This window comes from Pleurodeles waltl, chromosome 7, assembly GCF_031143425.1.
Source record: "Pleurodeles waltl isolate 20211129_DDA chromosome 7, aPleWal1.hap1.20221129, whole genome shotgun sequence".
Lineage (NCBI taxonomy): Eukaryota > Metazoa > Chordata > Amphibia > Caudata > Salamandridae > Pleurodeles > Pleurodeles waltl.
This window is the reverse complement of record NC_090446.1, coordinates 915,218,736-915,236,638: the sequence shown is the minus strand read 5'-3', so window position 1 is coordinate 915,236,638 and position 17,903 is coordinate 915,218,736.

Sequence of the window (17,903 nt, the reverse complement as noted above, 5' to 3'; positions counted from 1 at the left end):
TTCTTGCCAGCCACGCTGTGGAGTACTTGGACGCGTGTGATGGAGCATTGTCCTGCATGAAAATCATGTTTTTCTTGAAGGATGCAGACTTCTTCCTGTACCACTGCTTGAAGAAGGTGTCTTCCAGGAACTGGCAGTAGGACTGGGAGTTGAGCTTGACTCCATCCTCAACCCGAAAAGGCCCCACAAGCTCATCTTTGATGATACCAGCCCAAACCAGTACTCCACCTCCACCTTGCTGGCGTCTGAATCGGACTGGAGCTCTCTGCCCTTTACCAATCCAGCCACGGGCCCATCCATCTGGCCCATCAAGACTCACTCTCATTTCATCAGTCCATAAAACCTTAGAAAAATCAGTCTTGAGATATTTCTTGGCCCAGTCTTGACGTTTCAGCTTGTGTGTCTTGTTCAGTGGTGGTCGTCTTTCAGCCTTTCTTACCTTGGCCATGTCTCTGAGTATTGCACACCTTGTGCTTTTTGGCACTCCAGTGATGTTGCAGCTCTGAAATATGGCCAAACTGGTGGCAAGTGGCATCGTGGCAGCTGCACGCTTGACTTTTCTCAGTTCATGGGCAGTTATTTTGCGCCTTGGTTTTTCCACACGCTTCTTGCGACCCTGTTGACTATTTTGAATGAAACGCTTGATTGTTCGATGATCACGCTTCAGAAGCTTTGCAATTTTAAGAGTGCTGCATCCCTCTGCAAGATATCTCACTATTTTTGACTTTTCTGAGCCTGTCAAGTCCTTCTTTTGACCCATTTTGCCAAAGGAAAGGAAGTTGCCTAATAATTATGCACACCTGATATAGGGTGTTGATGTCATTAGACCACACCCCTTCTCATTACAGAGATGCACATCACCTAATATGCTTAATTGGTAGTAGGCTTTCGAGCCTATACAGCTTGGAGTAAGACAACATGCATAAAGAGGACGATGTGGTCAAAATACTCATTTGCCTAATAATTCTGCACTCCCTATATAGGGGCTGGGGGTTCTCTTCTAAAAATCTTTTTTTTTAAAGAGTGGCAAATGGTTAATTTTTAAGCAAATTTGAGAAAGCTGGAAGATTGTAAATCAATTGTGAACGTGTAGTCTTAAAATATTTAAACATCAAAATCTCTATATCTTCATAGTCATTTTTACATTTTTACTTTGATTTTAACCCATAACTAGGGAGCACAACTATTCACACAGGAGACAACACATCATCACATAGCAATTTACAGACACATAGGCAACTTCATTGGGCAGTGGGGACAGATCTTTAAAGCCAGTCAGTGATTCTGCTAGAACCTGCCAGGTAAGTGCAGAGTGGCCCCTATATATTTCTGAGACGGGATGTACACGGTAACAGAGATCCATATGTCTTGTAGTGGGGGGAGCATGTGGTCAGGCCCCTTAACCAGTGGGCGTGCCTATGGCAGTAATCATTCCGCCATGGCTACTCTTCTCTTCCCCAGCAGAAGTGCCAAGGTAACAAGCTTACAATACAACTTATCAAGGTCCTTGACATATCCCAGGAGTGCCATCACAGGCGTGAACTTTCTGTGCTTCTTCTGAAGGAGTGAACACCACAATCTGCATCGTTCACATTTGCACTAACACATGTGATTGTGAATGTCATTCACAATCACGTGTTGGTGGAACTGGAAGCAGACCACTTGTCTGTGAGAAATTGTGCTCTCTGTAACGCATGTATTCACCTATTACACAGAGATCCAACATTTTGAAAATTAATCATTAATTGGTCAATTAAATATAACACCAGCCTTTCGGAAAAAGAATGCTCATAAATAAGTTAAAGCGACTGCAAGCAAAAAGCTGTACAGTAAATTACAGTTTTTGTGTACACAACAACAATGTGACAATTAAGTTGTGAGTTGTCCTTGGGCCATGTCAGGGCGTCGTGTGAGTGGCAGCTCAGCAACTAGTCTTGCATGATTTACATCCCGATGCTGTTACTTGACTCTGTTCTTTAAGGGGAGGTGCAGAGCTGAATGTGATAGTCTGCACCTGTCTCAATTAGTGTCCTTCCTGTGCAGGTGAGTAATGTCTTCTGTTGGAGCTGTATTGTTGGGTGAAGGTAAAGTGAGCAGGCGTCCCGGATTTGCCAAGACAGTCCGGGTTTTTCACTAGCTGTCCTGGCAGATTTTGGCAAATTTGGCTCATTTCCCGTTTTTTAGAGGGGGTTGACTGAAAACAGCAAGGCACCTTTTTAGGTGTTCTAAAGCTGCACTAGTTAGCAGCTGTTTTAAGTAGGCAATTTAACTTTCATGTATATGATGCTAGTTTTAAAACTTACATTTTATTTTATTTTTTTGTGCCTCTTCTGTCGTCCTATGTTGACAAGAGCTGTCATTCCGCACCACTCCGTTGAGGTGCTTCTTCAATTGCTGAAAAAATTTCCATGTTTTTAGTTCTCAAGATCTGGTCACCCTACGTCAAGGAGACTACCCATATAGTGTACAAAGTAGAAGGCTGTGTCTATTTATGAGTGGGGAAAGTGGGGGAGTGTTTGTGTGTTTGCTTGTGTGCCTGATGGCCGTGTTGTACTGTCTTTGGCTGCGGGACTAAACTAATCTGTACAGTTCAGGCGTGTGTGTGGAGGGGATGTCTTGAGTTTATTTAATGAATGAATCCCACAGATGGTTTTCACTGTGTGCAGTGCGCGCCCTGTGCATGATGTGTCTTTGAAAGACGGTGGGGGTCATTCTGACCCCGGTGGTCAGAGACCGCCGGGGCCAGGGTCGGCGGGAGCACCGCCGACAGGCCGGCGGTGCCCCGCAGGGCATTCTGACCGCGGCGCTTCGGCCGCGGTCAGATGCGGAAAACCGGCGGTCTCCCGCCGGTTTTCCGCTGCCCTTGTGAATCCTCCATGGCGGCGGAGCGTGCTCCGCCGCCATGGGGATTCTGACACCCCCTACCGCCATCCTGTTCCTGGCGGGTCTCCCGCCAGGAACAGGATGGCGGTAGGGGGTGCCGCGGGGCCCCTGGGGGCCCCTGCAGTGCCCATGCCAATGGCATGGGCACTGCAGGGGCCCCCGTAAGAGGGCCCCACTTTGTATTTCAGTGTCTGCTATGCAGACACTGAAATACGCAACGGGTGCCACTGCACCCGTCACACCTTCCCACTCCGCCGGCTCAATTCTGAGCCGGCGTCCTAGTGGGAAGGCCGTTTTGCACTGGGCTGGCGGGCGGCCTTTTGGCGGTCGCCCGCCAGCCCAGTGCAAAACCCAAAATACCCTCAGCGGTCTTGCAACCGCGGAGCAGTATTTTGGAGGGGGAACTCTGGCGGGCGGCCTCCGCCGCCCGCCAGGGTGAGAATCACCCCCGGTGTGTTTAAGTGTTATATGGGGGGTACAGGTTGGGTTAGTCTGTGGAGTGAGTTTGCAAAGGCTGGCAAGTGCCAGAGGCTGAACTTTTCGTGAGTGAATGAAGCTTTATTGAGCATGGGTGCGATTGGATGAACTTCTCTTGGTTGCGTGACACTGTAAGATCCTGTGTTGTGCACAGTGAGGGAAGCAGTGATTGGAGAAATGCCTCAGTCTGGGGTGGCTGATGAACCTGAACTGCGCACAAAGAAGGGTCAAATAAATGGATGGATAAAACGAATGGATAAAGGCAGCAGCCTTATACTGGTGGGAAGAAATGAACCTCTGCGGTCACTAATGATGAGGGTGGCGGATAAGAGCCTGGGAAGAGGTGTGTTGTCCACCACACAATGCAAGCCGCATGCAATAGGGTGGGCCTCAGTGCAGCGCTGTGCGTTCAAAGGACGCTCATGCAGAGGCTTTCTACTGGTGCGGAAATGTCCTTCCCAGGATCTAGAAATTACAGTCGACCACCAGCTCCACTTTAGCCTGTGTTTAAGCCATGTTTGTGCGTTTAAGTAATTATTCTTTTCTGTGTTGCTAGATGCAATTAAGTATGCACACAACATTGTGACACTTCGATAGGACACACAACAGATGTACACTCACGCATCCAAGGACGCCCAGAAAGCCGCATGCTTACCCTCCGCAAATGTTCGTTAGCAACTCCTCAAACATAACTCGTTAGAGTAATAAGAAAGTATCCCCCACAGCAGCAGAGTGCCTCTGAGAAGAATAGATATCTTGGGAAATTGTGGTGCTTCTTTTCTTCCTCTGGACACTTGGAGGCTCAAGGACAGTTCCCCAGAGCCTCAGCCAACTCCCCTCTAGCAATCCTGGTGCTGCTCTCATGCGGTTCAGGCAAGATGAGAGCATCAGAAGGATTAGCTGGAGCGGGCTACCTTGATTCTCCAGCAGGCACTGGGCATTCTCTCCACCCAGCTGTCAAAGACAGCTCAGGTTGAAGTGGTTAAAATGCGCATGTCAGACTGGCCGTGGCAAGACAACCGGCCAAAGTGACATGTACACTTTAAACTGGAGTGCACACTGTTCCTCCCTGCTGCTGGCCCCACCCGAAGACCCAGCTACTGCCAGCATGGAAAATAAAATGGTAATAAATTTGTTTTATTACCATTTTATTTATCATTTTGTCTGCACTGCTGCGTCCTCGTGGAGGCACCGCCTCTGGTATTGTCTTGCTCATTCTTCAAATCACTGGCCTTGTGCACTTGAATGGGGTTTGACTTATTGTGCATCATTAGTCTGTGCACTTTAATTGTCTTTTGCTCATTCTTCCAACTACTGGTCTTGAATGGAGTCTCAGTTATTCCTCATCACTTGCCTCCTAAAGTGTGTTCAGTTTTGGCTTGCTCCTCTTATCAATGGTGTCATACAATTCTATGGCTTCCAAGACGTTAGTGGAGTATGTCTTATCCCCTGATGTTTGCCTTGTTCATTTCTTTTCAGTGGCTGCATGCATTTCTACAGAGTCTCATAGAAATCAACTTCCTCACGAACTGCAGTGATCTCTGGATAGGTTTGAAGAATTGCCCGACTTGCAAAAACCAGGGTGTTGTCAGTCCAAAGATGGCTTCAGACTGAGACATTTCTTGCTGCTCTTTTTAAGGCCTGAATCCTGGGTCCCTGGAAGATTTCGTCCCATAGATCTTGAGGGCCTCGACTCCCTCCCTGGGAAAAGAACTAAGGTCAAACCATTATCCTCCATGGTACACGAATGAGGAACCATGAACACCTACTGGTTTTCCATGCTGGAATAGGTGTATTACTCTTAAAGCACTTTTCCAGTGAGACAAATCATTTTGCCAGCCCCTCTTTTATAGCACCAAAGCCCCAGTGCTTAAGGCTCTCACAGCCTTTAAACTCATTCTTCCTGCATTATTCAGTCAGGTCGCAGGCCAGAGCCTACAATGAGAGACAGATCTTTTAATGACTGGTATAGTCAAAGACAGAAGGGCTTAAATGCTTTTAGAACATTCCACACCTTGACGACAGATTAAATGCTGTTGAAAAGGAATAAACAGAAAGAGAAACAGTAGAATTTTGGAGGAGAAAGCATAATAGTGTCATTTCTTGCAATCTGCAATGCCATTGTTTTCAGTTGATATTTTTGGGTCAAGCATATTGGTAAGCATCTGGTTGCAAAAGACATATTTATGGGGTTATGAAGTACTTACAGTGACTTACAGCCCACCCATTGCTTACCACTGATTGACTTTAAGGTCACTCTGATTTGTTTGCTTCTTATTTGATGGTTTAGCTTGTCCCAGCTTGTAGCAGAAGCCGCTGCATAAGGAGAGGACAGGGTCAGGGTTCGGGGTACAGAGACAAGGTAAAAGTAAAAAAAAAAAAAACTTACCTTGCCTCCGTCCGTGCCACCTCCTGCCACCTCGCGCTCCTTTTCCTCTGGTGTCCCAGCATTCACTGCTGGGACGCACCACCACAGACGGCTCAGCAATCCTGGTGCTGCTTTCATGCAAAACCTTGCATGAAATCAGGGTCAGGACACAGCCCTGGGGTCAGTGCAGTTTCTCCATCCCGGCTGTTAAACACAGCCAGGCTGAAGAAACCTAAGTGTGCATGTGTGTTTGGCCGGCCTACGAAGGCCAACAAAACACACATGCGCACTTAGGTGCACTCTCCCCTCCTCCCGCCTCCCACCTTCCATGGCCCTGCCCCTCCCTGCACTGCTGGCTGAGCCAGCAGATGAAAAATAAAATGATCTATTGTTTTATTTGTCTACTTCTGGCACAGCCAGTGGGAAGACACTCCTTCGCCATAGCAAAGGAGCTGCTCCTGCCAGCTTGCCCATCCTGTGTTTGTACATCGCCTGGAGCATAGCCTCTTTACCACCTCTGACTTGCTGGATTCTATCCTTCTATGTCTCACTGCTGTTTGTGTTGCTGTCTCTCCTCTGTTTCAAATGGTGCCAACTTCCTGTTGTCCCCTGGACTCTGTGTTGCTTTCTCACATGTGTACATCTCCACCCTGACACCCTTTGTTGCTGTCCATCATGTGCTACTTTTCCCTTTCCCCTGCACACTCCTTGGTGCTTCCACCCACCTACTCTTTACTTACTTCCTATGTCACCCCTTGTTTTTATACTTTTTTGTGTGTGTGAGTAATAATACTTGTGAAGATTGGTCTATCCCATGTAAATAATGTCAGAATAAGTTATTCTTACATCATATGGGACAAACGTGTGGCACGTCTCTTCATGGATATTCCTGTGTTATGCACAGACATGCATTTCACAAAGAGGCAAAATGAAAACAGGTAAAAAATTGCTGTCGGCCCCTCGGCCTTAAAAAAACACACTTTTTTCTCACAAATCCTTTCCCACTTTTTTAATTTAGTGATCCATATCAAACTAGTCAATAAAAGAAATGGCATCAAAGGCATTTTGTAGGCACACATGCATTATGACACGTTTGACGCAGCTGTTGTGACTGTATCATCGCACCGTTTTATTTTCACTTTTGTTCATGCTGTACAGCAATGCCAAAGGCACTGGCAAAGCCGGTAGGTACCAAAGGTGCGACCTACAGGTTTGCTCAGTGCTTGTTGACAACTGCTACTAATGCCCTTCTACAGGCCTTAATCACTCCTACATTTAAATCATGAAATACCCCTAAAAGTGGGAGGGAGAAGCTGGAAGATTTGGAAACAGTCCCTGAATAGCCTCCAAAGAACTGGAGTGCTATTAATCCTGCTACAGCTTGTAAGTGAATCTTCTGTAAAATGGAGACTATTCATAAGGGTTCAAAGGTCAATGAACTAAGGGTCCATGGTTAGGGTCAGGCTGGGATCACAATTAAGCCTGGGTGTAGGAAAGTACCATCTTTCTTGGATTGTTAACCCCAATTTCTACCTGCTTGGCAGTGTGTTCTTACTGTCTCACTGGAATCCTGCTAGTCAGGACCCCAGTGCTCATAGTTTGTGGCCTATACGTGTTGTCAGTATGCTTGACTGTGTCACTGGAGTTCTTCTAACCAAAACTCCAGTGCTTATGCTCTCTCTGTGTACCAAATTTGACACTATACTTTAGTGACTCCATATTCCAATTCTAATTGGCACACTGGTCCCCCCTTATAAGTTCCTAGTATATAGTACCTAGGTACCCAGGGCATTGGGGTTCCAGGAGATCCTTATGGGTTGCAGCATTTCTTTTGCCACCCATAAGGAGCTCATACAAACACTCCTTCAGGACTGCCACTGCAGCCTGAGTGAAATAGTGCACACACTATTTCACAGCCATTTTCACTGCACCAGGCAACTTATAAGTCACATATATATCTATCCTTCAGTTACTGACGTCTAGGTGCAAAGTTACTCTGTGTGAGGGCACCCTTGCACTAGCAAAGGTGCCCCCACATTGTCCAGGGCCAATCACCCGGACTTCATGAGTGCGGGTGCACCATTATAAGCATGCACTACATATATGTCAATGCATATATGTAGCTTCACAATGGTAACTGTGAATATGGCCATGTGAGGTGTCTAAGATTGTGAAATTGAACCTCCAATCCAAATCTGGTTTTGGGGGGACAACTCCATGCACCCTGGGGTCTCCATCATCGACCCCCAGTACTGCCAAACCAGCTCTCTGAGGTTTCCACTGTAGCTCCACCTGATGCCACCTCACAGACCGGATTCTGCCTCCTGGGGATGGAGCAGCTCAATCCCAGGAAGGCAGAACAATACATTTCCTTTAGGAGAGGGGTGTTACACCCTCTCCCATTGGAAATAGGTGTTGCAGGCATGGGAGGGTATACTCCCAGACCCTCTGGAAATGCTTTGAAGGGCACAAATGCCTTCTATAATCCAGTCTACACCAGGTCAGGGACCCCCAGTCCCTGCTCTGGTGTGAAATTGGACAAACAAAGGGGAGTGACCACTCCCCTGTCCATCACCATCCCATGGGTGGTGCTCAGAGCTCATCCAGAGTGTCCCTGGCATTAGCCATCTTGGATTCCAAGGTGTGGTGACCCTCTGGGAGCATCTGGGTGGTCAGTGACAGCAGGTGACATCAGAGACCCCTCCTTATAGGTGCATTCCTGGGTAGGTAGCCAATCCCCCTCTCAGGGCTATTTAGGGTCTCTCCTCTGGGTGTTTCCTCAGATTCGGTTTGCAAGACTCCACCAGGGCTCTTCTGCATCCTCTGCTTCAGCTTATGACTCTCGGATCAAGCGCAGATTGCTCCATGAACCGCTGCAACTGCAACAAAGTATCCAGAAAGGCAGTATCCAGACCTGTAGCTTCAGCTCCAGCCAGCAACTGCAACGGTTTCCAGGTTGTGCACGCTCTGAGGACTGCCTGTCTTCACCCTGCATCAGAAGAACAGAAGGATTCTCCTGTGAAGGGACAAAGTCACTTCCCTGCTTCAGCATCTGTCGATGTGCATGATACCTGGAACACAGGCAATGGACCAAAGTGATCCTGACTGTCTAAAGGTCCAGCTGTACAAATTTGGTGGAGGTAAGAGCTTGCATCCCTGAGCCAGACAGTAGCCCCTGTGCATCGTGTCTGCTGCAGCTCCTTGGGCTTCTGTGCACTTCTTCCAAAAGTTCTTCTTGCACAGCCTAGCTCAGGTCCACAGCACTCTATCCTGTGGCACTCAGCTCCCTGAGTTGTTCTCCGGCGGTGTAGGATCCTTCTGTGTACTGCTGCAATGACCGTAATTTGCAACTCCTTTGTCCCGTGTCCTGGGACTCCCGTGGGTGCTGCCTGGTCCTCTGAGAGCTCTCTGAAGTGCTGAGAGCCCCCTCTGTCTCCTCAGTCTGAGTTGAGACCCCCAGGTCCTTCCTGGGTCCAGGCAGCTCCTCTTTGACGCAGAACGTGCTCTTGAGTGAACCAAGGCTTGTTGGCAGAATCCAGCGATGCAAACAGCCTGCATCCAATGACTGGTCGTGGAAAATCTCTTGCACCAAGCAGAAACCTGCAGCTATCTTCTGCTCTGGGGTGGGGTCCTTTACTTACCATTGGTGTGTTCTTACACTCCCAGCACCCCTCTACACATTACATTTCCCTAGGGGGGAATCCAACTTTTGCAGTCCACTATTTTAGTATATGGTTTGTGTTGCCCCTAGGCCCATTGCACTCTATTGAGCTTTTCACTGTTCGCACTATTCTATGACTGTGGATACCTGATTGTGGTTACTAGTGTATATATTGTGTATAATACTCACCTCCAGAAGGAGTATTGTCCCTAAGATATTTTTGGCCTTGTGTCACTAAAAGAAATTACCTTTATTTTTGGTAACACTGAGTATTGTCTTTTATTGTGTATAAGTACTGTGAGACTATAGTGGTATTGCAAGAGCTTTGTACGTCTCCTAGTTCAGCCTTGGCTGCTCTGCTACAGCTACCCTTAGACATCCTAAGCTGCTAGACACTGCCTACATTTCACTAATAAGGGATAACTGGACCTGGTATAAGGTGTAAGTACCTTAGGTACCCACTACAAACCAGGCCAGCCTCCTACACTGGGCACTCCCAAAAAAAAGTTGCCCCACATTCCTGGATCATCCCGTTCATGAATGCAATTTGGTTAGACTCATTTAGTTTTTGGTGATATGTTTATTAAGTTAAGTATTTTAAAGTTTATAAAGCCAATAACATTTGTGAAAACTAGAAGTACTGCAGTTTGGCCAGACTGATGAGGTAAAATAAAATTGCCCAAGGGCCACAACACATGATCTGGCTAGGGTTGCCATCTGGCCGTATTTTTACCAACTGATCTGTATTTTAGTGTTCAGGCTGGTATGAAAATATGTACTAAAGCTTCTGTAATTATCCATGACTGATAGATAAACCAGACAAAGGCGGAAAAGCCTGGTTAAAAATGAATGTGGGTGTTTAAAAGATTCCTCTTTAATTATCATGCTTAGGCCTTTGCCGAATCTGGCTGGATATTTTGTGTCTGTGTAGTTTTATATAGCATGAACTCGGTCCAAAGGCACTGGAGCAATTTACATGTGCACCAGTTACACCAGATCAAATTCATTTTTTTTTACTTTAGGACTTGGGAGATTAAGTGATTTGCCCATGATCACAGGATTCTGAGCTGACACTGGGAATCCTTGTTAAGGTCCTATTTTTCTCTCTTGAAAAGGTGGCCTTACCGAGAGACATATGTAAAAGCAACCCCACCCCCTCCACCACCAAGGTCTAAGACACACTTTAGGTGACAACACCTGGCCCCCAGCGAGGCCCCTGGATACTCCCTCCTCCCCCTGCCCAACATGACCTATTTGTAGTGGGCTGGCAGGAAGGGGTCAGGAGAAAAGCACTGCTGTTGAGCTGGGTCAGACACAAAGGTGTTGAGGTGTGGATGGCCTGGGGTCCTGAGCAACACCCGGGTCCCAGCCTGGCTCAAGTGAGGTGGGGGTGACTACTGTGAATATTTGACAGCACAGTAGGGGAGTGGAACACTACTTCTGAGAGTCTGTGCCATCCCCACAGGGCCCAAGCTGAAGTCTGCTAAGGCCAGAACCGTATTGTCCTAGCACCAACATAAGCCCCTGCCCTCTGAGTGCCTACCTGCTCGTGATGCTACCCCCCATTACAGTGATCTGATGGGGCCAGGAAGACAGTGAGGGTCTGTGGGCTGGTTGACTGAAGCCCTCAAAAAAGCAGCCCACAGATGACCATGAGGCACCAGCCCATCTTCCAATGCCCACTGCCCACCTTCCCAATCTGACTCTGCCCATTGTTCACAAAGCCCAAAATCTGCTTCCACTGTCGAAACCCCCTGTTACATCCACTGATGACTATTGCTTCAAACTAATAAAGTCAAATCTTGCTATTAATAAAACCTAATTAACTTGAAGCCCAATGTCAATAAAAGCCAAGGAACCTATGGCCAGATGTACAAAGCCTTTTACCAGTCACAAAGCCTGCCATTCACTAATTTACAGGGTTTTGGACCACTCAATGGTTTTAATAAATGTACTAAACCCATTTTGTGTCCGGTAGCTGGTTACCAAATTGCAAAATAGGTTTAGAAATGCATTACAAATTGCAGTTTAAAAGGGGAGTGTTTAGGGTGTCTCTTCCACACTCTGATTTGCAAAGCTAGGTATCAATGGTTTGCAGCTGCAGTTTTGACCACAAATCATTGATAGGGTGCCAGCTCCTCAAAGGAGGTGGTAACTCACTCGCAAATGGGGTGGTGGCTCTTTGGGACCCCTTTCTCTTTGTGAACAGAAATAAAAGTGTGTATGGGAACTGTCAGGGGACCACTGTCAACCTTTAAACTTAAAAAATTATAAAAAAAATTCTTAAATGCTGCATTAAAAAGGTACTTTGTTTAAATGAGATCACAGATATGGTGGTCTTTTGACTGTAGCATACCACCATTCCTATTAAGGCATCCAATCAGAGTAAGTCACAATTTGCGACCTACCTCATTAATATTGCTACGGTAGTTTGGATTGCGGCCCACTCCAAATGGTAATTTTGTGAACTGACTTATTTGTACATAAGTCAATTTGCAAAATCAGATTTAATTTGCAAAAAGTCGGTGCTCAGTTTGGCAATTGAAGTGTTAGTGCTTCTATCTGGCAGTCGGTGTCCACTGCAAAGAAAGCTAAAGAGCTCCGTACACACCGGAGAAAGGGAGATGATCTCTTTTCTTAATGTGTACAAACATAACGAGAGTACTCATAATATGGAAAAAGTTAGTTAATTCAGCACACATTTCTCAATAGTGTCCATAAGGTTTTTTATGCAGCTCAATCTTTAAGTATTCTAACTGTATCAATAAACTAAAAATAATGTATTTTTGGAAGTTGTTGATGGGTATTCGGACTTCAGGGATTCCATGCGAGAGAAAGTAGGCTATCACGAGCTTTAGAATATTACATTTCTATTTACTGAAGGTGAGGGGTATCTGATCCAAGTGGAGGGTTGTTAAACTACAGATTTCGCTGGAAAGAATATATGCTGGAACATAAACGTGTACCTTATGCAAAAGTAATCAGCTGAATAAAGTATTTGACGTGAACCGGAAGCTCTTGGCCGTCTTCGCTGTTTCCTATCTGCTTAGTTTCTTACTCTGAAGCTGCTTCCCCCTTACGTGTACTCCAGGACACTGGCAATAATTCCTTTCAATGATAATGTGAAGTATCTCGATCAGCTCGCTGCTGTTCATAGCGCCTAGATGTAGAGTTGTTTGTTTTGTTTTTGGAAGTGAACCATTTTCCACATTGTCTCAAGGCTTTGCATTCGTGCCCAGCAGGTCTGTTCTTCTGGCAAGACCCCCGCTAACCAATTCATCTTCCCCCAACCTCTTTGATATGCCTTTTATGACGAGAAAAGACAATTAGCGACTTCCAGGCGCTCCTTGGTTATGCAGATGTCCCCCAGGCACCCACCTCTGCAGGGGGCAGAGTATTCCTTCAGCCCCGAGCAAACTCCTGCTAATCTCTCCCCAGTCATGGCTTCATAGGCCTCGGCCAGCATGAAGCCCACCTCATTCACACACAGAACATGTCTGGGCAGGTACTTGGCATCTCTGGTTCACATGATGGATGATGGAAGCTGTAGAATTGCTAATTAGATATATTTTTCTCTGTGGAGGCAGCAGGCCTTTATGGCGATATTTCAACAGGACAGGTCAGTATGTCCGGGGACACCCTAGTCATAAGCCAGGATTGTTCGAAGACCTGAGAATGGAAACTCAGTGTAAAGTTTAGGATAGCAGCACCTGCCTCTGCTTACATCCATTCCTGTTCACGTGGGAAGATGTCAAGAACCAATTTGTCACGTAATTGACCCATTGGGAAGCGTGTTAGGCCTCGGTTACTTACAATGACTGGAGAAAGTCGGAAAAGGGCCAGAGAGCTTTTAATTCTTTTTCAAACACTGTTTTAGATGCTCTTGTCTCACTACAGCATTCTTACTGATACAGAGCCTCACTTCAGCTTAATTATGCGGCGTTATGGGGCACATTTTGTGGGAGCAATACTTAGTTATTTTGTCATTTGCACAAATTACCCCATTATTACTGATTTAACACCCAAATACAGCAATAAGCAACAGATGGGCGGCCGGTCAACCTTTCAGAAGGGCTTTCCACTGAGCACAACACGATTCACTGAGTGCCTGGTAACTTTTGACCTGTTTGAACTAGAAAAAGTGTTTTTTTGCAAAAATCTACAGATTATGTAGCAGATGACTGATTATATTGCATATGTGACAAATCCACAATTTGGAGGAAATGCCGCAACTGCAAAATCGCTTAATTCAGGATGCCCTGTACCTTTGTCAGCCATATTTATAACACTGCACCCTAGTACCAGGTTTGCTAGCATTTCTGATGGTTTTCGTCACCCTTGCTGACAGCACTTTAGCCTTATACCATGGTCAGATATGGAGACATCACTCCAGCCGTGTTCAGTGCTTGCTGACATCACTGCAGCCTTATTCCAGACTAGGTGATATCACTTACGTCTTATCCTAGATCCAACTCTGATGACATCGCAACAGCCTTCTCCCAAGCTTAGTGGCAACATTACAGTCCTACACAATGCGTGCCCCATCACCTCAGCATAACTCCAGACGTTGTGACATCAATGCAGCATTATTCCAGGTGTGGTGATGTAATTATATTTTAATTGCACGTGCTTGTATTCTACCAGCCGTTACCCTGTTCGGTTACATTGTTGCAACCTTATTGGAGGATTAGTGGCATTATTGCTGCTTTATTCCAGGTATGGTAGCTTAATGATAGTGTTGCTGCATGTTTAATTATATAATAGCAGCCGATGTGCATGTTTGGTTACCGTATTTATGCCTTTATTCATGTTTAATTACATCAATGTTGTCTTAGTTCAGGCATATCGACAACACAACAGGTTTATTACACGTAATGCTGCTTTATATCAGGTGAAATTATATCTCAGCTCTCCTATTCCATTCCCCGTGGCGTCCCACCATTTTTTGTGGCTTGGCTACATTATTGCTGCCTTAATCTAGATCTGTTGACATCAATGCTGCTGTGTGTCGATGGCGGCCCTTTGTGTGTGATTAACAGTCATGTGTGTGGTGCTTGAACTTGGAAAGAGCACGCCTGCTTGTTGCACATTTGACAAATGTGTCTTTAAAGGTGAAATTATTTGCTTGCACTTCTGAAGTGCCCAACTACTGATTGGTAAGTGAATTCTAGCTGTGTGTGGGTAGCTGAGTAGGCACTGATTCTGGTCCCGTGATCACTGAAAGGACAGGAAAGAACTCAGTGAATTAAGATGTATATAGCACACCCTGTATTGCCTCTAGGCACTTGTTAGCTTCAGAGTGAGTCAGTGACGGGGAAGGGGTACAGGAGACACTACAGAGAGACACAAGGGGTTTATGTCAAATGCTAACATTCTCTTTGTTTGTAAGACTTAAGGGCAACTGGAGTCATCCTTTCCTGGATACTTTTTAACCCTTCCAGGGGCTGTTGCAATACCTTGAACTTTGACCTATGCTGCCTTCAGCTTTAAAATTGATTTTGCTTGTTACTAAACGGTATAGTGTGACAATAACATTATAAGTCTTGCACTGGTGAAAATACAAAAGTTATTATTAGCAAAGCCATTGTTACTGAACGAACCCCAGTGGCACACACTTTGCACCTATACATCGCTCCCAGCAGATGCATGAGTGATGTGTCTCTAGCAGGATTTTAGCATGAAAGGTGGTTTTATTCTGCCCCTGTGTGGAAGGCACGTCTAGGAATAACATAGGGATATCTATAAAGGATGTGTCCCACCTGAACTGACAATAACTTATTCTGACATTCTTCACATGGGACAGACCAATCTTCACAAGTACTGGTATCTCTTTATTTTCATCTATATTCATATTTGTAGAAAAAACATACGGGCGTGATTTATGTTTCTTATCTATTCTACAGTTACACAGTTTCACTGAGTAGACCCAGATCCATTTCCCCATTAACATTCAATTCACATTCACTCAATAATCACACAATTGCTTTGTCTCTGCATATAAAATCTAAAAGGTAAATAACATTCCGGGCATATTTCGACCCTTTCTAAATAATTCTTACATAACCAATCACAACAACATCCGACAAACATGCATGTCCATTTTATCGAGGATAGTGTTATCAAAAAAGGTTAATGTAATGTTTTGGCTCCTTAAGAGAGTGGGGAGCCTGCGCCTGGAACGTGAATAATTTTAGTAGACTGCCTTGTAGGATAAACAGGTATAAACACGTACAAGAAGCAGATCAACCTTCGTGCAGTAATTAATTTCCCAACAAACAATGCAGGTAATTACTTCAGTCTTTTTAAAACAATAAATGTAGGCAAATATTAATTTGTGTTCCTATGCATTGTTTGCCTTCTTTATTGATATGAGTTAGGGCACTAGTCAAAAGAGTCATCTAGTGCTTATGTATGTTGACCCGCTGATGCTTGTTAATTGCAACTGTACACCTATGTCCCTTCAACAATAAGTGCCCAGTCCTCTGTGTTTGTTTAGCAACGCCAAACATTTTTAATGCCTGGGGATAGACAGTAATCTAGTGGGCTGTGAAGTGTGCATGACCTGTGGGATATAGGAGATGCTGGGTGGCAGGACCTCTCAGTAAGGTTGTACCAGGATGTGGGTCTCTTATTGTGCATGGTACCCTGGTATGTCAGAAGGTGCTGGATGGAGCATGGAAAACTTGGTATAAGGGACTGAATAAACAGAATTTCTAGATATGTGCATATTCATGGAACAAAACAGCGAGTTAGTTTACAGCAAGTTTCTATATTATTCGCCAATATTTTAATGGCCTATGTGTTTAACGTCTCATGCAGAATCTTCATCACAGTGCCCAAAAACTTGATTTGCCTACTGTGGATTTTTGTCATGTTTGCTAAAGTTCGCTAAAGGACAGGGCTGTTAAAGGATGTAGCCCAATACATTGTTTGCTCTTTCCAATCTTCTATATAACCCTACCTGAATCGATGAATGCACTAAATTTGGAATGCTGTGAAAGAGTCCTTCACTCAAGGTACTTGTCTATAATGAAGTCATCACTGTTAATGTTCAGGAATATTGAAATATTTAGGTTTCGTATTGATAATATAGTTAGGTGAATGGCGAACTTTTTGATAGATAGGCATTCCCCAGTTTATTTCTCCCCTAGAAGGTTCAGAGACACTTGTGGCTAGCATATATCACACATGCGTGAAATGTATTTATCGGGCCTCTGAATACGGCTGCATCCATTACCTTTGTGATGTTTGCTTCATTTCCAGGCAGTTCGACTGTTCAAGCAGCTTAAAGCCTGGATTTTAGGGTTTTCTGTAAAGAATGGAATTGTAAAGCTCTGTCATTTTCAGGCTCTGCGGTTTTGGCTCATTTGCAGGCCTGTAATTCACTCACCTAGGGGGGGGCTGGGGGGGGGGGTGAGGGGTGACAGAGGCAGAGGAGTTGCAGAGAGAGGGACAGGGAATAAGAATAGGAATAAGTGAGGGTAAGAAGTGAGAGGATAGACAGATGAAACTGAAAAAGGGAGGTGGAGGACTATATAAGGAGCGAGATAGAGGCAGGAGGAGATAAAGAGAACGATGGAGAGAGAGGGACACACATTTTATAGAATACCTCCCAGTGGTTTCAAAACCTATATCTCACAGGAGTATTACATTTGAAATATCAGTCGTAATTCACAGAGATGGCGAGGGGAGTAGCTTGGTCAGTAAGATTGGGGTGGGGGGTAAGCTTTAGATTTTCCATCAATCACGCTGGCACATAATGTCAAAACACATTAGATGACAATCAGGGCACATGAGAGTGCCTAGAGGGGCAGAGGGAATTAGGACGAATGAGGATTAGTAGGTGGCACTATGTGAGAAAAAAATAAATATTTTGTAAAATAACCAAAATTTTTGTAGAGTTTCAAAGCAGAGAGGGAGAGAGTGTGTGTGCGTTTTTGTCTGTTTATGTAAATATTCCTTGTGAAGTCCGACACACACTTCAGCATCCGCGACTGAAATCAACTGTCAACTATTTTCCTGAAAATACATTTATTAGGAGGGGTGACAACCCAAACACCACCACTCCCCAAGCCCCCCCCCCCCCCCCCCCGAATCCACGCCCCTGGAGACGGCATGATTACAAGTAATACAGCTTTCCAGAAAAAATCATGAAGTGAAATTGTTGCAAAATGAGCATTTTTCGTTCTTGCTGTCTACACTGGGCTCACAAAAGCTGTTCTCTAGGTTATGTTAAAGACCACACTAGAATATGTGTCTTGCAGACTGCTCGAACTCAGTGCCAGATTGACACAGTCAGTCCCCCTGTGTGGGACGGTGTTATGCAGAACCTTCTCAGCAGGGATCTATGTGAGGTTTGTCTCTATGATTTACTTTCCCTTTTCTACCTATTAACTACATTCTACCAACTCAGTCACCAGCCCCCTTTAATGATGACGTGGCAGAATTCAGCTACCCTGGCTCCTTAAGTACACTCTACATTTATGGAGCCCTGGAGTCTTTGGAGAACAGATG